The sequence below is a fragment of the Amblyraja radiata genome, chromosome 29 (genome assembly GCF_010909765.2).
Source record: "Amblyraja radiata isolate CabotCenter1 chromosome 29, sAmbRad1.1.pri, whole genome shotgun sequence".
NCBI classification, from domain to species: domain Eukaryota; kingdom Metazoa; phylum Chordata; class Chondrichthyes; order Rajiformes; family Rajidae; genus Amblyraja; species Amblyraja radiata.
The window spans coordinates 5,321,291-5,338,702 of record NC_045984.1 but is presented as its reverse complement, the minus strand read 5'-3'; positions in this window follow the sequence as shown (position 1 = coordinate 5,338,702).

The window sequence follows — 17,412 nt, the reverse complement described above, 5'->3', positions numbered from 1 at the left end:
CGAATACATCACCGATGGTGGATGAACACGGAATAAACCCATTGCAACGCTCCCATATTTTAATGTGTAGAATTATTGGTAACCGGGAGTGATTAGGACACTTCCATTTATTATAGTCATTTTATGGTGTATTGGACAAGCAGGGAATGATTACAAGGTTTTATTGTGGCATTGAAAGCATGTCAGTAAATGCACAAGTTCAACATTATCCATTTTAAATTGTCACGTGAGATCGGAGATTTAGATTATCTTGTTGAAGTCACCACAGGGTACCTGGTTTTTAATAAAATCGACTTTATGGGCAGCTTTTATACAATCTAGAGTCTGTTTAGTTGCCGGGAGGTGGTCAGAGTAACTGTTATTTTCACACAGCATGACCGACCCTTTATGTTCACTTCTGCAATGGGCAACATTTTGCTCATCATTTTGTATCAATGGAAATTTTAATTAAAAACTAAGAAGAGGTTTTGGATTTTCGTGGCATCTCTTTAAAAATGTTCCAAAGACCTTTACGGGCAATGAGACATTTCAAAGTGTGGTCTCCGTTGTAATGTTGGAAACGCAGCGGCCAAATTACATACAGCAAGTTCTTACAATCTTAGAGTCGTAGGGGGTGGATACACAGGGCCTTTGGGCCAATTTGCACATGCCGACCAAGATACTCCATCCACACATCCCACCTGCCCGCGTTTCGCCCATGTCCCTCTAAAATAGCCATAGACCAATACAGCATGGAAACTGACCCTTCGGCACAACTTGCCTATTTCGACCAAGATGCCCCATGTACCCAAGTCCTACCAGCTTGCGTTTGGCCCATATCCCTCTCAATCTTTCTTATCCATGTACCTGTCCAAATGTATTCTGTAGCCCCTGTCCCACTTAAGAAACCTGAACGGAAACCTCTGGAGACTTTGCGCCCCACCCAAGGTTTCCGTGAGGTTCCCGGAGGTTGCAGGTGGTTGCCGGAGGTTGCAGGTAGTGGAAGCAGGTAGGGAGATTGACAAAACCTCCAGGAACCGCACGGAAACCTTGGGTGGGGCGAAAAGTCTCCAGAGGTTTCCGTTCAGGTTTCCTAAGTGGGACAGGGGCTTAAATGTTGTTGTAATGCCTGCTTCAACTACCTCCCCTGTCAAAATGTGTAGGAAGGGACTGCAGATGCCGGTTTACACCAAAGATAGACACAAAATGCTGGAGTAACTCAACGGGTCAGGCAGCATCTCTGGAGAAGAGGGATAGGTAACCTATTTCTTTTCTCCAGAAACACTGTCTGACCCACTGAGTTACTCCAGCATTTTGTGTCCACCTCCTCTAGCAGTTTGTTCCATATACCAACCATCCTCTGTGTGAAAAGTTACCCCTCAGGTTCCCATTAAATCTTTCTCCTCTCACTTTAAACCTATGTCCTTTGGTTCTTGATTCCCCTACTCTGGGTAAAAGACTGTGCATCTACCCTATCTATTCCTCTTATTACCTTTTACACCTCTACAAGATAAACATTGGATAATGTTTCTTTATAATTTTTGATGAGAGATAAAGTTTGGGTAGAAAGGCAGCAAAGAAAATCAAAAATGATTAAAAACCCAACAAACATGAAAACAGAAAATGCTAGAAATATTCAGGAGGTCAGGCTGCATGTGTGGAAAGACAAAGAGAGGTCACGGTGGCGCAGCGGTAGAGTTGCTGCCTTACAGCGTATGCAGCGCTGGAGACCCGGGTTCGATCCTGACTACGGGTGCTGCCTGTACGGAGTTTACACGTTCTCCCCGTGACCTGCGTGGGTTTTCTCCGAGATCTTCGGTTTCCTCCCACTCTCCAAAGACGTACTGGTTTGTAGGTTAATTGGCTTGGTAAATGTAAAAATTGTCCCTAGTGGGTGTAGGATAGTATTAATGTGCGGGGAACGCTGGTCGGCGCCGACCCGGTTGGCCGAAGGGTCTGTTTCCGCGCTGTATCTCTGAACTAAACTAAAGAGCTTGTGACATACAGCACGAATACGGGTCCACCGATCCCGGGCTGACCAGCGATCAACCGTACACTAGTTCTATCCTACACACTAGGGACAATTTACAAAAGCCAATTAGCCTACAAACCTGCATGTCTTTGGAGTGTGGGAGGAAACCAGAGCATCCGGAGAAAGACCCTACGTAGATCACGGGGAGAACACACATAATCTGTACAGACAGCGCCCGTAGTCAGGATCGAACCCGGGTCTCTGGCACTGCAAGACAGCAGCTCTACCCGCTGCACGCCCGTGCCGTCTAATTCTCACAATGACTGTACTGACTCCAGTCTCAAGCACTATAGGTGGACCATCTAACATTTATTAGCGTGTGTGACTGCACAGAGAGAACAGCAAAGAACAGTAAAGTAACACGTTGTAAGATATTTTTCAAGTGGATCCTGAAAGGACTGACTAATAAGCCAATGGCCCCTACCATCTGTCTTTGTGTTACTATCACTGTTATAACAGTGATCAAATGAGCCTTAATGTAGCACCTCGGCTAATGAAATTCACTGCACTGTTAGATTAATGGAAAGAGACTGACAAGTTTTCAATTTCAGATTCATTTCAAGAGCCACCTTTTGCCACAAAGAGTCGGGAAGAATTTTATTTTCCACCGCCTCTCCTTCCTCCCCCTTGATTTTCTTCCCCCATTCTAATCTGTAGACGCTGATTCAACCTCAGCGCTATGAGAAGGAGAGCTGAAAGAACTGCTTTATTAAAATTTAAAACAAAATTATACACAGCAGCATTGCACAATTTAACCTCTGCACACAAAGCTCCTGCTTGCAATCCCCTGTGAAGGGATTCTGGATCATATTTAATTGATACACTGCCAACATTCTGGTTGTTAAGGGAGCATCTCTAAATTACATACTCAAACCGAGATGAAATATTGACTCTTGAAATGGAAAAAGCATGACAATTCAATTACACCACACCTCCAAACCATCCTTACCTCATAGAGTTACAATGACTGATACTGACTCGTGTGTCAAGCTTTTTTATGCCCCTGTCCCACTTAGGAAACCTGAACGGAAACCTCTGGAGACTTTGCGCCCCACCCAAGGTTTCCGTGCGTTTCCCGGAGGTTGCAGGTGGTTGCCGGAGGTTGCAGGTAGTGGAAGCAGGTAGTGGAAGCAGGTGGTTGCCGGAGGTTGCAGGTAGTGGAAGCAGGTAGGGAGACTGACAAAAACCTCCGGGAACCGCACGGAAACCTTGGGTGGGGCGCAAAGTCTCCAGAGGTTTCCGTTTAGGTTTCCTAAGTGGGACAGGGGCTTAATGATAATATACATATCCGTGCCGAACCGATTTCTAATTTTTTAGTCATAGAATCTTACAACGTGGAAACAGGCCCTTCAGTCCAGCTTGCCCACACCGACTAACATGTCTCATCTACACTAGTCCCACCTGCCTGCGTTTGGCCCAGATCCCTCTAAACCTGTCCTATCCATGTACCTTTCTAAATGTTTCTTAAATGTTGCAAGCAAGCAAGCAAGTTTATTTATATAGCACATTCCGGCAACAAGGCAATTCAAAGTGCTTTACACAAAACATTAAAAAGCAATCACAAGCAATTAAAACCAGTCATTAAAAAGAATAGAAAATAAAAACAAGCTAAAATACAATAAGACAAGTATAAAATGTAAGAATAAAAGATACAGTGCAGTGGGAGAAATTAATAATTATTTAATTTAATTAAAAACAGCATCAAGCAGAAAAAGTCTTCAGCCCCGATCTAAACGAACTGAGAGTTGGAGCGGACCTGCATTTTACTGAAAGTTTGTTCCATATACGTGGTGCATAAAAACTAAATGCTGCTTCTCCATGTTTAGTTCTGACTCTGGGGACAGAAAGCAGACCTGTCCCAGACGATCTCAGAGGTCTGCATGGTTCATAATAGTACCTGCCTCAACTACCTCCTCCGACAGCTCCTTCCATGCACCCCCCACCTTTTGTGTAAAAAAGCTACCCATCAGGTTTCCATTCGATCTTCTAGCAGGCCTTCCTGGAGCAGATGCCTGACGACATCCGCCTGCTCCTCGCGGGTTCGGACTTCACCGATCATCTGCAGCTCGCTGAATGGGCCGACGAACTATGGCTCGCCAAACGGCAGGACGGCGAGTCCATCAGCCGGGTGTCTGTGCCCACGCACCAGCAGCCTCGCAGGGACATCCAACCCTCTGCTGCCGTTGCCGCTCCGCAGCCGCCTGCCGGAGAACGGGGTAAGTGCCAGTGGGTGCTACTACCACCAACGTTGGGGTGCCGAGGCCCGCCGATGCCGCGCCCCTGCTTGTTTGCGGGAAATGCCCCGGGCGATCATCAGTAGAGGCTATCGCGATCGGCCAGAATCACCGGCTACGTTCGGGATTGCCGTTCCGGACTTCGCTTCCTCGTGGACTCCGGGGCCTTGGTGAGCATCTTTCCCCCGACTCAATGGGACACCCGTGCTGGTAAGCGAGGCCCCGTCCTGACTACCGTCAACAGTAGCCTCATCTACACTTACGGCACGCGGATTCTCTCCCTCATTTTTGACTCCCGCCCGTATTCATGGACTTTCACCATCGCGGATGTTTCCCAGCCGCTGCTGGGCGCCGATTTCCTTTGGGCCTTTTCGCTACTGGTGGACGTGCGGGGCCAGTGCCTCGTCCCTCCGGAGTTCCCCAAGCCCACGACCACGCGGCCCGCAGACCCTCCCGACCCGCAGCTGGCTGCGGTGACTGATGGGGACACCCCGTATACCTCCTTGCTCGCTGAGTTTCTGGAGCTCCTCACACCCCGTTTTCGAGCAACCACCCTTAAGCACAGGGTGATGAACCACATCCCCACCGCGGGCCCCCCACTGCATGCACGGGCGTGTTGGCTCCCGCCCAACAAGCTGCGGATCGTGAAGGAGGAGTTCCGCCAAATGGAGCACATGGGAATTGTACGGCGCTCGGACAGACCGTGGGCATCCTCGTTGCATATGGTCCCTAAGTCATCCGGGGGGTGGAGACCGTGCGGGGATTACCGGCGCTTGAACGCCGTTATGACCGCGGACCGCTACTCGGTCCCCCTTATCCAAGATTTCATGGCCCACCTGGAGGGTGGCACCTTCTTTTCCAAGGTGGACCTGGTGCGCGGCTACCATTAGATTCCCGGTCACCCCGATGAAGTGCCTAAGACCGCCATCATCATCCCATTCGGCCTTTTTGAATGGCTGCGCATGCCGTTTGGGTTAAAGAACGCCGCGCAGGCTTTCCAACGGCTCATGGACATGGTGGGCCAGGGACTGGACTTCGTCTTTACAACATCCTGGTTGCTAGCCGCTCCCACCAGGAACACTGCACGCATCTGCGGACACTGTTCCAGTGGCTCCAGGATCACGGGCTGGTCATCAACCCTGGTAAGTACCAGTTTGGCCTGCGCTCCATTTCCTTCCTGGGGCATCATGTCACCTCGCAGGGCACGGCACGCTGCCCGCTAAGGTGGAGACCATTTGCTAATTCCCTCGGCCGCACACCATCAAGGGGCTACAAGAGTTCGTGGGCATGGTGAACTTCTATCACCGTTTCATGCCGGCAGCTGCCAGGGTCATGCGGCCTTTGTTCCAGTGCCTCGCCGGTAAGCCACGGGACCTCGTGTGGACTGAGGAGGCCATAGCCACATTCAATGATGCGAAGGAGGTGTGGGCCAAGGCCACCATGCTGGTGCACCCGCGGGCTGATGCCCCGACCGCCCTTACCGTGGACGCCCTGATACAGCTGTCGGAGGGGTGCTCATCTGCGACCCCCGGAGCGGAGCTACAGTGCCTTCGACCGGGAGCTCCTAGCCCTTCATTTGGCTGTCCGTCACTTCCGATACTTTTTAGAGGGCAGGCCCTTCACGGCCTTCACTGACCACAAGCCTTCACTAAAGTATCCGACCCCTGGTCCGCCCATCAGTAACGGCACCTGGCTTCTGTGTCTGAATTCACTACTGACATCCAACATGTGGCTGGTAAACTGATCCTGGTCGCGGATGTGTTGTCTCATCCTGCAGTCCCGGCCGTGGCTGCTGTGGACCTCAGCGTGGATTATGCGGAGTTCGCCGTGGCACAACGCGAGAGCGGGGAGATGGACGGTTATCGGACAGCTCCCTCTGGGTTGCGGTTGGCCGATGTCCCTTTCGGTCCGGCAGGGGTGTCGGTCCTCTGTGATGTGTCACCCGGGAGACACGTCCTATTGTCCCCATGGGTTGGCGGCGACGGGTTTTCGACGCTATCCATGGTCTGGCACATCCTTCCATCCGGGCGACTTCTGCGCTGGTGGCGGACAAGTTTGTCTGGCAGGGCTTTCATAAGCAGGTTGCGGCCTGGGTCAGGGCCTGTATCACCTGCCAGACATCGAAGGTCCAGCGGCATGTGCGGGCCACGGTGCAGGGTTTTGTGGTTCCCTCTGGCCGTTTCCTACACGTCCACGTTGATTTGGTGGGCCCACTACCGCCGTCCCGTGGCGCCACGCACCCGCTGACCATCATAGCTCGTTTCACGAGGTGGCCGGAAGCAATTCCGCTTACTGACACCTCCGCCGCGTCTTGTGCTCGGGAGAGATTTCTACTGCCATTTGAAGTCGGCGCTGAAGGCCCAGCTCACGGGCCCGGACTGGGTTGACCAGTTGCCTTGGATGCTGCTGCGCATCCGCACGGCTCCAAAGGCGGATCTGGATACGTCGTCGGCCGAGCTTGTGTATGGCTCCCCGCCGCAGGTACCCAGGGATTTCTTTCGTGGGTAGCCGGAGCCCGTTTCGTCTGTTTTGGCGAGCCAGAGGGAGAAAGTGGGCGGCATCTGCCGGCAGCTGCCAGGGTCATGCGGCCTTTGTTCCAGTGCCTCGCCGGTAAACACGAACCCTCGCGATTGGCTGGCGGGGTCACGTGACCGCAGGCGCGTTTTCGTGGGTTTTTGTATCATTAATCATTTGAGCTCCAAGCGGGTAGAAGGAGCTTAGTATTATTTGGCTGACTTAAAACGCAGTTGAGAGAAACATTTTGTTTATGGTTCTAAATAAAGAATTAATTTTCACTCACTGTGTCAATTCGCCAAAACCCATTGTTTCTGCCTGCTCCTGCCCCACTGAACCCATCTTCAAATACCTAGACTCAGAAGAAGGCTCCTGACTTAAAACATCACCCATCCATGTTCTCCAGGGATGCTGCCTGATCCGTTGAGTTACTCAAGCACTCTCTATTTATGTTTTTGTAAAGCAGCATCTGGAGTTCCTTGTTCCTATACCTTGATTCCATCCTGTCCCCCCCTGTCAAGCCCCTTCCCACATGGGGGCAGCACAGTGATGCAGCGGTAGAGTTGCTGCCTTACAGCGCCAGAGACCCCGGTTCGATCCTGACCATGGTCGCTGTTTGTACAGAGTTTGTACGTTCTCCCCGTGACCACGTGGTTTTCCTCCGGGTGCTCCGGTTTCCTCCCACATTCCAAAGACGTGCAGGTTTTCAGGTTAATTGGCTCTGGTAACATTGTAAATCGTTCCTAGTGTGTAGGATAGTGCTAGTGTACGGGGTGATCACTAGTTCGCGTGGACTCGGTGGGCCGAAGGGCCTTTTCCCGTTCTGTATCTCTAAAGTCTAAACTATCAAGACTGCTCTGTCGTTCAATAAGATCATGACTAATCGGGCATCTCAATTCCACTTTTTCCATCTGATCATTAGTGCCTAGACATCTATTGATCTCAGCCGCAAAGGCACTCAATATTGAGCAACCACAGGTCTCTCGGGTAAAGCATCCCAGTTATTTACAGCTCGCCGAGCAAAGACAATGTTCCTTGTCTTACTAGCAAGTGACCAACCCCTTATCCCCATACAATGCCCCTAATTCCAGCGAGTCACTGAGTGCCCACAAGAGCAACTCTATCTAATGGTATCTGGTGATCAACAGTGTCTCAGTCCAATGTGACATCTCCTTTGATCTGTGTTCTCACACCTTACCCTTCCATATCTCCCTCTCCCCTGACTTAGTATGAAGGGTGCAGGCACGAAATTTCATCAATTCCTTCTTTCCAGAGATGCTGCCTGTCCCTCTGAGTTATTCCAGCATTTTGTGTCTATCTTCGGTGTAAACCAGCATCTGCAGTTCCTTCCTACACAAGAAGACAAGGTGAGTTCCTGTAGAGAGACCAGGAATGAGAAGAGGCAACTCAGTCCTCATCCTTCTATTGAGATCATCAGTATTTATGCAATTTAGTTGTAGTTTTACAGGTACAGCATGGAAACAGGCCTTTCGGCCCACTGAGTCCATGCCGACCATCGATCCCCATTCACATAAGTTCAACGTTATCCCACTTTCTCATTCACTCCCGACACATGAGGAGCAATTTCACAGGAGCCAATTAACCTACAAAGCCACGCATCTTTGGGATGTGGGAGGAAACCAGAACACCTGGAAAAGACACTCGTGGTGACACGGAGAACGTGCAAACTCCACACGAGGTCAGGATCGAACCCGGTCTTTAGCGCAGTGAGGCAGCTGTTTTTGTCAGTTAATTCAGAGGTTGCAAAATGTCACACAGACCAGATGTCCCACCATTGACTCCATCTGCACTTCACGCTGTCTCGGAAAACCAGCCAACGTAATTAAAGACTTGCCCCAACCTGGTCATTTCTTCTTCTCTCTGCTCCCTTCAAGGTCAGGTGCAGGAGGCGTTCCCGTGGACGCAGAGGCGGTGGGGCGAGGAGAGGGAGGTCGGGTCGCCGGCCTGCTGCAACCTGGGGCTTACCTGGTTCAGGGGCGCTCCAGTACTTCCACCATGTGGATCGAACTTTGTACTTTAAACATTTTTTTTTCATTTTCTTTGTAAACGGCACGAAAATATGGCGACTGTGCATTTGTGGGTTGTGCTAAGTTGTGGGAAGTTCACTGTGTTGTGTATTCGTGACCATAAAGAACCATTGAACCATCCGACAGAAGGGTGTCAGGGGCTATGGGGAGAAGGCAGGAGTATGGGGTTAGGAGAGTTTGATCAGCCATGATAGACAATGGACAATAGAGAATAGGTGCAGGAGTAGGCCATTCGGCCCTTTGAGCCAGCACCGCCATTCAATGTGATGATGGCTGATCATCCCCAATCAGTACCCCGTTCCTGCCTTCTCCCCATATCCCCTGACTGCTATTTTTAGGAGCCTTATCTACTCTCTCTTGAAAGCATCCAGAGAACCTGCCTCCACCTGTTGATCTGAGGCAGAGAATTCCACAGACTCACCACTCTCTGTGAGAAAAAGTGTTTCCTCGTCTCCGTTCTAAATGATTGAATGGCAGAGTAGACTTGATGGGCCGGATGGCCTAATTCTGCTCCTATCTCTTATGATCTTATGATCTGAGGTTTGGGAGCTTGAAAGTGAGCACCACCAGTCTCTGGAACATCTTTGCCCCCTTCTGTTATCAGGCTTCTGAATGGTCCTTCCACAAGCTAGAGTACTGCACAACTCACCTCCACACCATTGTGGACATTGGACTTTGTGATGTCACCGATGCACTACAATAAGTTATCAGGTTAAGCTGCATTTCATGGGATTTGTTACATTTTTAACTAATTATTTTGGGCTACTATTGGCACTGTTGGTGCAGCCAGTGGAGTTGCTGCCTCACAGCTCCAGGGAACAAAGTCTCCCAATTTAATTAAGTTTTGTTCTGCACCTCTGGACAGATGTTGGGAATTTAGGTTCTTCCCGGTTTTGGGGCGGCACGGTGGCGCAGCGGGAGAGTTGCCGCCATAGAGCACCAGAGACCAAGGTTCAATCCTGACTACGGGTGCTGTCAGTACCGAGTTTGTACGTTCTCCCCGTGACCGCATGGGTTTTCCCCGGGTGCTCCGGTTTCCTCCCACACTCCAAAAACATGCGGGCTTGTAGGTTAATTGCCTTCTGTAAATCGTCCCTAGGGTGCAAGATGGAACTACCGTACGGGGTGATCGCTGGTCTGCACGGACTCGGTGGGCCGAAGGGCCTGTCTCCATGCTGTATCTCTAAACTAAACTAAACCTGAGAGAGACACAAAAAGTTGGAGTAACTCAGCGGGTTAGACAGCATCTGTGGAAAAAAGGAATAGGTGACGTTTCGGGTCGAGACCCTTCTTCAGACTTCAAAACTGAGACCTGGTCGCTGGCCGTCCCACAATCCATTTTTTGGGAGGGGTCTCGGGTACAAACGATCAGTTTCATTGGTTCTTCAGGTCCTGAGCGGGTGTGTGATGTTCATTCTGTTTACCACGTGACCAGGATGTATTTCCTCCAGGAGTTCTCCTGCTCTATATTCCGCTCTCATCACCACCGCGCATGTTTACTCAACACCTGCCTGCGCTGCCATCTAGTGTCACGTGGCTTCCAACTCTGTTTCCAGTCCTCCCAGCTCGGATCCAACCAGGATTTCAGGTCGACACAAAAAACAGTTGTAACTCAGCGGGGACAGGCAGCACCTCTGGGGAAAAGGAATGGGTGACGTTTCGGGTCAAGACCCTTCTTCTGAAAAAACGTCACCCATTCCTGCTCTCCAGAGACGCTGCCTGCCCCGCTGAGTTGCTCCGGCTTTTTGTATCTATCTTCGGTTGAAACCACCATCTGCAGTTCCTTCCTACACATTAGGATTTCAGGTACCTATACTCAATCCACCGCTTCTGGTATCTGGTCTTATAAGTGAGTTCATAAGTTCATCAGTCACGGGAGCAGAATCTACTCCACCATTCAATCATGGCAGATCGATCTCTCCCTCTCAATCCCATTCTCCTGTCTTCTTCCCGTTACCCTTGACACCCTTACTGATCAAGTATCTGTCAATCACTGCCTAAAAGTACCAATTGGTGGCCTCCACAACCATCCATGGCGAAGGATACAACAGGTTCACCACCCTCTGGTTAAATAAATTTCTCCTCGTCTTTCCGAGGGTATGTCCTTTTTATTCTGTGGCTGTGGCCTGAGACGCCTTCTTCCATGCCCCGCATCCTCCCCTCTCCGCCATACGCAGACACCAACCGCCCCTCCCTCTGTCACTCCCGCAGCTCCGGGCCTCACTCACCCAGACCTGCATTAGGCCTCAACTTTACTTTTTTCTCCGCTGGATTCAAGCCTTCATTTAACTTTTCCTCACTCACCTGACCAAGTCTGAAGAAGTGTCCCGACCCTAAACGTTACCCATCCATGTTCTCCAGAGATGCTGCTTGACTCTATGCTTGCCTAGTTTAGTTTAGAGAGACAGTGCGGAAACAGGCCCTTTGGCCCATTGAGCCCGCGCCGACCAGCGATCACTCTACACAGTAACACTAACCTACACACACTAGGGACAATTTGCACATGCACCAAGCCAATTAACCTACAAACCTGTACGTCTTTGGAGTGTGGGAAGAAACTGAAGATCTCGGAGAAAATCCATGCGGTCATGAGGAGAACGTACAAACTCCGTACAGACAGCACCCGTGGTCGGGATCGAACCCGGGTCTCCGACGCTGCAAGTGCTGTAAGGCAGCAACTCTATCTCTGCACCACCGTGCCGCCCAGCACCACCAAAGACCCCAAAAAACATCAGAAAGGGCTGGAGTAACTCAGCGGGCCGGACAGCATCTGTGGAGAGCACAGTTAGGTGATGTTTAAGGTCGGGACCCTTGGTCACCTATCCATGTTCTCTAGAGATGCTGCCTGGCCCTGGCTGACACATTGTTTCTGCCTGTTCCTGCCCTTCAGAACTCATCTCCAAATACCTTGAGTCAGAAGAAAGATCCCGACTCAAAACATCACCCATCCATGTTCTCCAGGGATGCTGCCTGACCCACTGTGTTACTCCAGCACTTTGTGTCTTTTTTTTTGTAAACCAGCATCTGTACTTCCTTGTTTCTCCAGCTCGGAGACCCATCCTGACGGTCTTGGGGGGTGGTGGAGGTTCCTGAGATCTAGTTGCTTGTTGCAAGCAGGTCCATTTTGTGGGGGACACTTGTGGTCGCGTGGCTCAGCTCATGGCCAGAATACGTTAGTAGCAGAGTGGCCGGCTGCATGTTCAGGCCAGATAGTATGCATGGTCATGTACGCTCATTTTATTAATTGCTTAATGATTATTTGGGCCCTTAACTCCTGCTAACAACTCTATCCTGGGCACATCCCTGAACAGGATTCGTTCTCATTGATTGTTTTAATAAACCAGGAACTGAAGAGTAAAGATTAAAGGTTAGGGCAGCACGGTGGCACAACGGTAGAGTTGCTGCGTCACAGCACCAGAGACCCGAGTTTGATCTGACATCGGGCGCTGTCTGTACAGACTTTCTACGTTCTCCCCGTGACCCGCGTAGATTTCTCCGAGATCTTTGGCTTCCTCCCACACTCCAAAGACGTACAGGTTTATAGATTAATTGGCTTGGTAAAAATGTAAATTGTCCCTAGTGTGGGATAGTGTTAATATGCAGGGATCGCTGGTCGGCACGGACTCGGTGGGCTGAAGGGCCTGGATCCGTGCTGTATCTCTAAACTAAACTCCAAAGACGTGCAGGTTTGTAGATTAATTGACTTCTATAAATTGTAAATTCTCCCTTGTGTGTAGGATAGTGCTAGTGTACGGGGTGATCGCTGGGCAGCACGCGGACCGAAGGGCCTGTTTCCACGCTGTATCTCCAAACTAAACAGAACTAAACTAAACTTAAGTGGGTGTTGTATTTTGACCGCGGAGGTCGGGATTGTTTTTGTAGGATTTTCACTCTTCAAATATTTATAATATTCCCATCTCTTTCATTCCTCCCAATTATAATGCACCAGGGGGCTACCATGGGTGGAAGGCAGAGGCTGGCTTCTCACTAGGAACAAGCACAACCATCAGAGAAGGGAGTTTGTCGTGAACATCCAAAATCTAAATTCTAAATTCTCAAGCTGCGGGGAAGCGAGAAAAGAGTTGCTGCATTTCTTTTAAAATGTAAAACCGTCTTGTGAAGTCAGGTCAAATACCATTGGGAACAAATCCAGAAAAGATTCTCTCTTTTCCACTCCGAGCCATTATTATTAGTCATTTATTAGCAGTCCCGTCACAAGAGAAGGTATCATTTTTACTTGGCTGCTCGCAGGGTTATTGCGATCAGGAACGGGGCACTTTGACCGATTAAATCCTTACAATGATTGATAAGTGTTATTATTGAAGTTAACATTTGAATTTTGTTATTTTAATTTTGCCCTTCCATTCTGCAAATTATTATCTTACCTCCTTTCGCTTCTACAGTGCATCGTCCCACTACAAAGGAGACTGTGGATGAAGACCTAATCAGAGGTCTTTGAGAGACGTTCGAGTTGGTTTGCATTACCCATCTGGGACACAGTGGTGCGAGCAAAAGCTTGTTAGTCATATCTCCTCATTGACATGTCATGGTCTCCCAAAGGTTGACATCCGCAGTTCAGGGGAAATTTCAAAGCTTTGTTGCTGAAATTGGCCACTGCTTTGCCTCTCCTGGAGTTGGTGATACTGGGGAATAGGCAAAGGAAGTCGTTTCAGAGATTACCTTTCAAGACTTATTCGCTTGGTAGCCGTTTTGAAATCCAGACACAAAGTGCTGATGTAACTCACAGGCAGCATCTCTGGAGAACGTGGACAGGTGGGGCTTCGGGTCGGGACCCTTCTTCAGACTGATTGCAAACTGACAGAAAGAAAGCTGAGAGAACGGTGCAGGACTTAACAAAGCAGACCATCAATAAATGGAGACTCGAGAGAGAGAGAGAGAAGGGCAGCACGGTGGTGCAGTGGTACAGTTGCTGCCTCCCAGCGCCAAAGACCCGGGTTCGATCCTGACTACGGGCCTTGTCTGTAGGGTGTTTGTACGTTCTCCCCGTGACCGCATGGGCTTCGTCCGGGATCTCCGGTTTCCTCCCACAATCCAGACACGCAGGGTTGTAGGTGAATTAGCTTGGTATCATTGTAAATTGTCCCTGGTGTGCGTAGGATAATGCTAGTGTGCAGGGATCGCTGGTCGGTAAGGACTCGGTGGGCCGGAGGGCCTGTATCCATTCTGTATCTCTAAGTTGGACAGTCTCCATTGTCAGAGTAAACAAATGTGGCAGCAGTTCACAGGAATCCCCCAGAAATGCTGGGTCCAATAAAACAGCATGTCTTCACATATCTACAACAGATGTTTGACAAGGTGAATAAAGAAACCACATTCAAAACATCTAATTGGTGATGTGAACAACTCACTGTATGCAGTTCTCAAGTCAATGCTTGTTTAATAAATACATTTGGCCTTTGATTTAATGCTTCCATATGTTTTTTATTACCGACAACTTGAGGAATGACAAATTTACTGATGGGGAAAATAGACTTTAGTGAGGGAGCGCTGTCCCTCAGATGCCACTAAATATTTGAACGGGCGTCATTCAACGTCCTCGTCGAACAAACAGCGGAGTCATTGTTTAACTAAAGTCCAGGTTAAGAGCTGAGATCTTTCTTCCCTCAGAGATGCAGCAGGAACTGCAGATGCTGCGGCCCTGAGCAAAGGTCAAAGTGCTGGAGTAACTCAGTGGGTCAGGGCAGCATCTGTGGAGGGAATGGACAGGTGACGTTTCGGGGTCAGACCCCTTCTTCAGACCCAGAGTGAACAGCCCACTGTCTGCAACTAAAGACACAAAATGCGTTCCAATATCTAGTCAAAGTAATTAAGATTCTGTGAAAAGGATGACAGAACAAAGGTAATCTCTCAAGGATATCAATATATGTTGTGCATCTCTAACCTCCAAAGATAATGTAGTTAAATTCTGGGATATCAATACAACCATATAAATTGTAATTAATAAATCAATTGTCTCAACAGAAAAAAAAAAAAAAAAAAGACACAAAATGCTGGAGTAACTCAGCGGGATCGGCAGCATCTCTGGAGAGAAGCAATGGGTGACGTTTCGGGTCAAGACCCTTCTTTCAGCCTGAAGAAGAGTCTCGACACGAAACATCACCCATTGCTTCTCTCCAGAGATGCTGCCGGTTCCGCTGAGTTACTCCAGCATTTTGTGTCCATCTTCAAATGACGTCACGCGCTCCAGACGGCTGTGCGGGCGCATGAAATCGCTCGCGACCTTCGCGGGACCGTCGCACCTCAACGCGATCACGAGGTCACGTAATTAGCGTGCCAAGGCCTCGTAAGTGGGACAGGGGCTTAACTCAGCGGGCCTGGCAGCATCTCCGGAGAAAAGGAAACGGTAACGTTATGGGTCAAGACCCTTCTTCAGACTGAGAGTCAGGGGAGAGGGTAACGAGAGATATAAAAAGGTACAGGACAAATTAATGAAAGATATGCAGAAAGCATATCCCTAGTTTCCCTCTTCCCCGACATCAGTCTAAAGAAGTGTCTCGACTCGAAACGTCACCTACTCCTTCTCTCCAGAGATGCTGCCTGTCCCACTGAGTTACTCCAGCATTTTGTGTCTATCTTCGGTGTAAACCAGCATCTGCAGTTCCTTCCTACACAATTACCTGCTTAATTGTGCCTTGTACTGATGTCTTGTTTATTTTTTGTACATTCTTTTCGTCTGTTTCATTGAATTTTTATGTGGGTTTGGTCATGCATATTGTATGTTTCTGTGCGTTGTCTGAGTCTCTGTGTCTGTGACGCTGATGTTTTCATCGTACCTGTGCTTCATCACCCTCGTACATCTGACAATAAACTTGGCTCGACTCGACATGGCTTGACAAAGTGTAATGGCTGCAAATTTCATTCCCTTCAGGATATTAATTAGTCAGATGGGTTTCTAAGAGAACCCAACATTTCCATGTTCATCATTAGATACTAGTTTTATATGCTGGATTTAATTAGTTGAATGAATTTAAATTCCCTAGATGCCAAAATGGGATTTTAATTTCTGTTATTGAACCACTAGCCGAGGCTTACTAAAACGACACTTATGCCAACGCTTCCACTGTATTGTGTATCTTTCAGTTGATTATTCTGATTTATCACAACAATTAAGGGATGTTAGTTTTAGTTTTTAGTTTAGTTTGGAGATGCAGCTTGAAAACAGGCCCTTCGGCCCACCGAGACCTTACCTACCATCGACCACCCATCTGCTTGTTCGATCCTACACCCCAGGGACAATTTACAGTAGTCAATTAATCTGCAACCCTGCTTGTATTTGAGTGTGGGAGGAAACGGAAGCACCCGGAGAAAACCCACGCAGGGGGAATGTACAAACTCCGGACAGACAGCGCCTGCAGTCAGGATCGAACACGGGTTTCTGGCGCTGTAAGACAACGGCTCTACCACTGTGCCACCGTGCCGCTCAATATAATTAAAATATTTGCAATAAGATGAGGATATTGCATCTTAGTGGCAGAGAACTAAATGGCTATTTGGTAGTCTGGTAGACAAATTCCCTGTCTAGATCTGGCTGAGGTAGAGGAGTAATGATCGAGGAGTCGGATTGGATCTCGATGTGAGGCAAGTCATCCAGGCCAGAGAAATGGTTTCCCTGGTCTACTTCCTGCCTTAAATGAGCTCGCAGCTTACTTGATTAGTCACAGCCATAGAGTCATACAGTGTGGAAAAGGGCCCTTCAGCCCAACTTGCCCACACCAGCCAACATGTCCCAGCTACACTAGTCCCACCTGCTCGCATTTGGTCCATATCCCTCCAAACCTGTCCTATCCATGTACCTGTCTAACAGTTTCTTAAATGTTGGGATAGTCCCTGCCACAACTACCTCCTCTTGGCAGCTCGTTCCATACACTCACCACCCTTTGTGTGAAAAAGTTACCCCTCAGAAACTAAACTAAATTAAACAGACAGGAAGCCTGGAGTGGAGATAGATGTCTTTATGAACTGGTTGGTCCAAACAAACGTGTTTCTGTGCCATTTGCCCAGTGAAATCTCTTGACGTGGGACAAAGGGAGAACATTAAGGAGAAGATAGAAAACTATTTGATGGAGCTCTATAGGAGTTTGGTGTGGCCGCATTTGGAGTATTGAACGCAGTTCTGGTCGCCCCATAACACAATGGACAGGGAGACCTGAGAGAGTGCAGAGGAGGTTTACCAGAATTCCTGCTGGATTGGAGGGTTTCAGCTACAGGGAGAGGCTGGATAGACTTGGTTTGTTTTCTCTGGAATGTCGGAAGTTGAGAGGAGGCTCGATAGAAGTGTATAAAATTATGAGAGGCGTAGATAGGGTAGACAGTCAGAACTTTTTTTTCCCCAGAGTGGAAATATCTAACACTAGAGGGCATAGCTATAATGTAAGAGAGGGAAAGTTTAATGGAGATGTGTGTGTTTTTTTACACAGAGAGTGGTGTGGGCCTGGAACGCATTGCCAGGAGTGGTGGTGGAGGCAGATACGAAAGTGGTGTTTAGGAGGCATTTAGATAGGTGCAAGATAGTGCAGGGAATAGAGGGATACGGATCATGTACAGTTGGGATCAGTTTAAGTTGGCATCGTGTACGGTACAACCA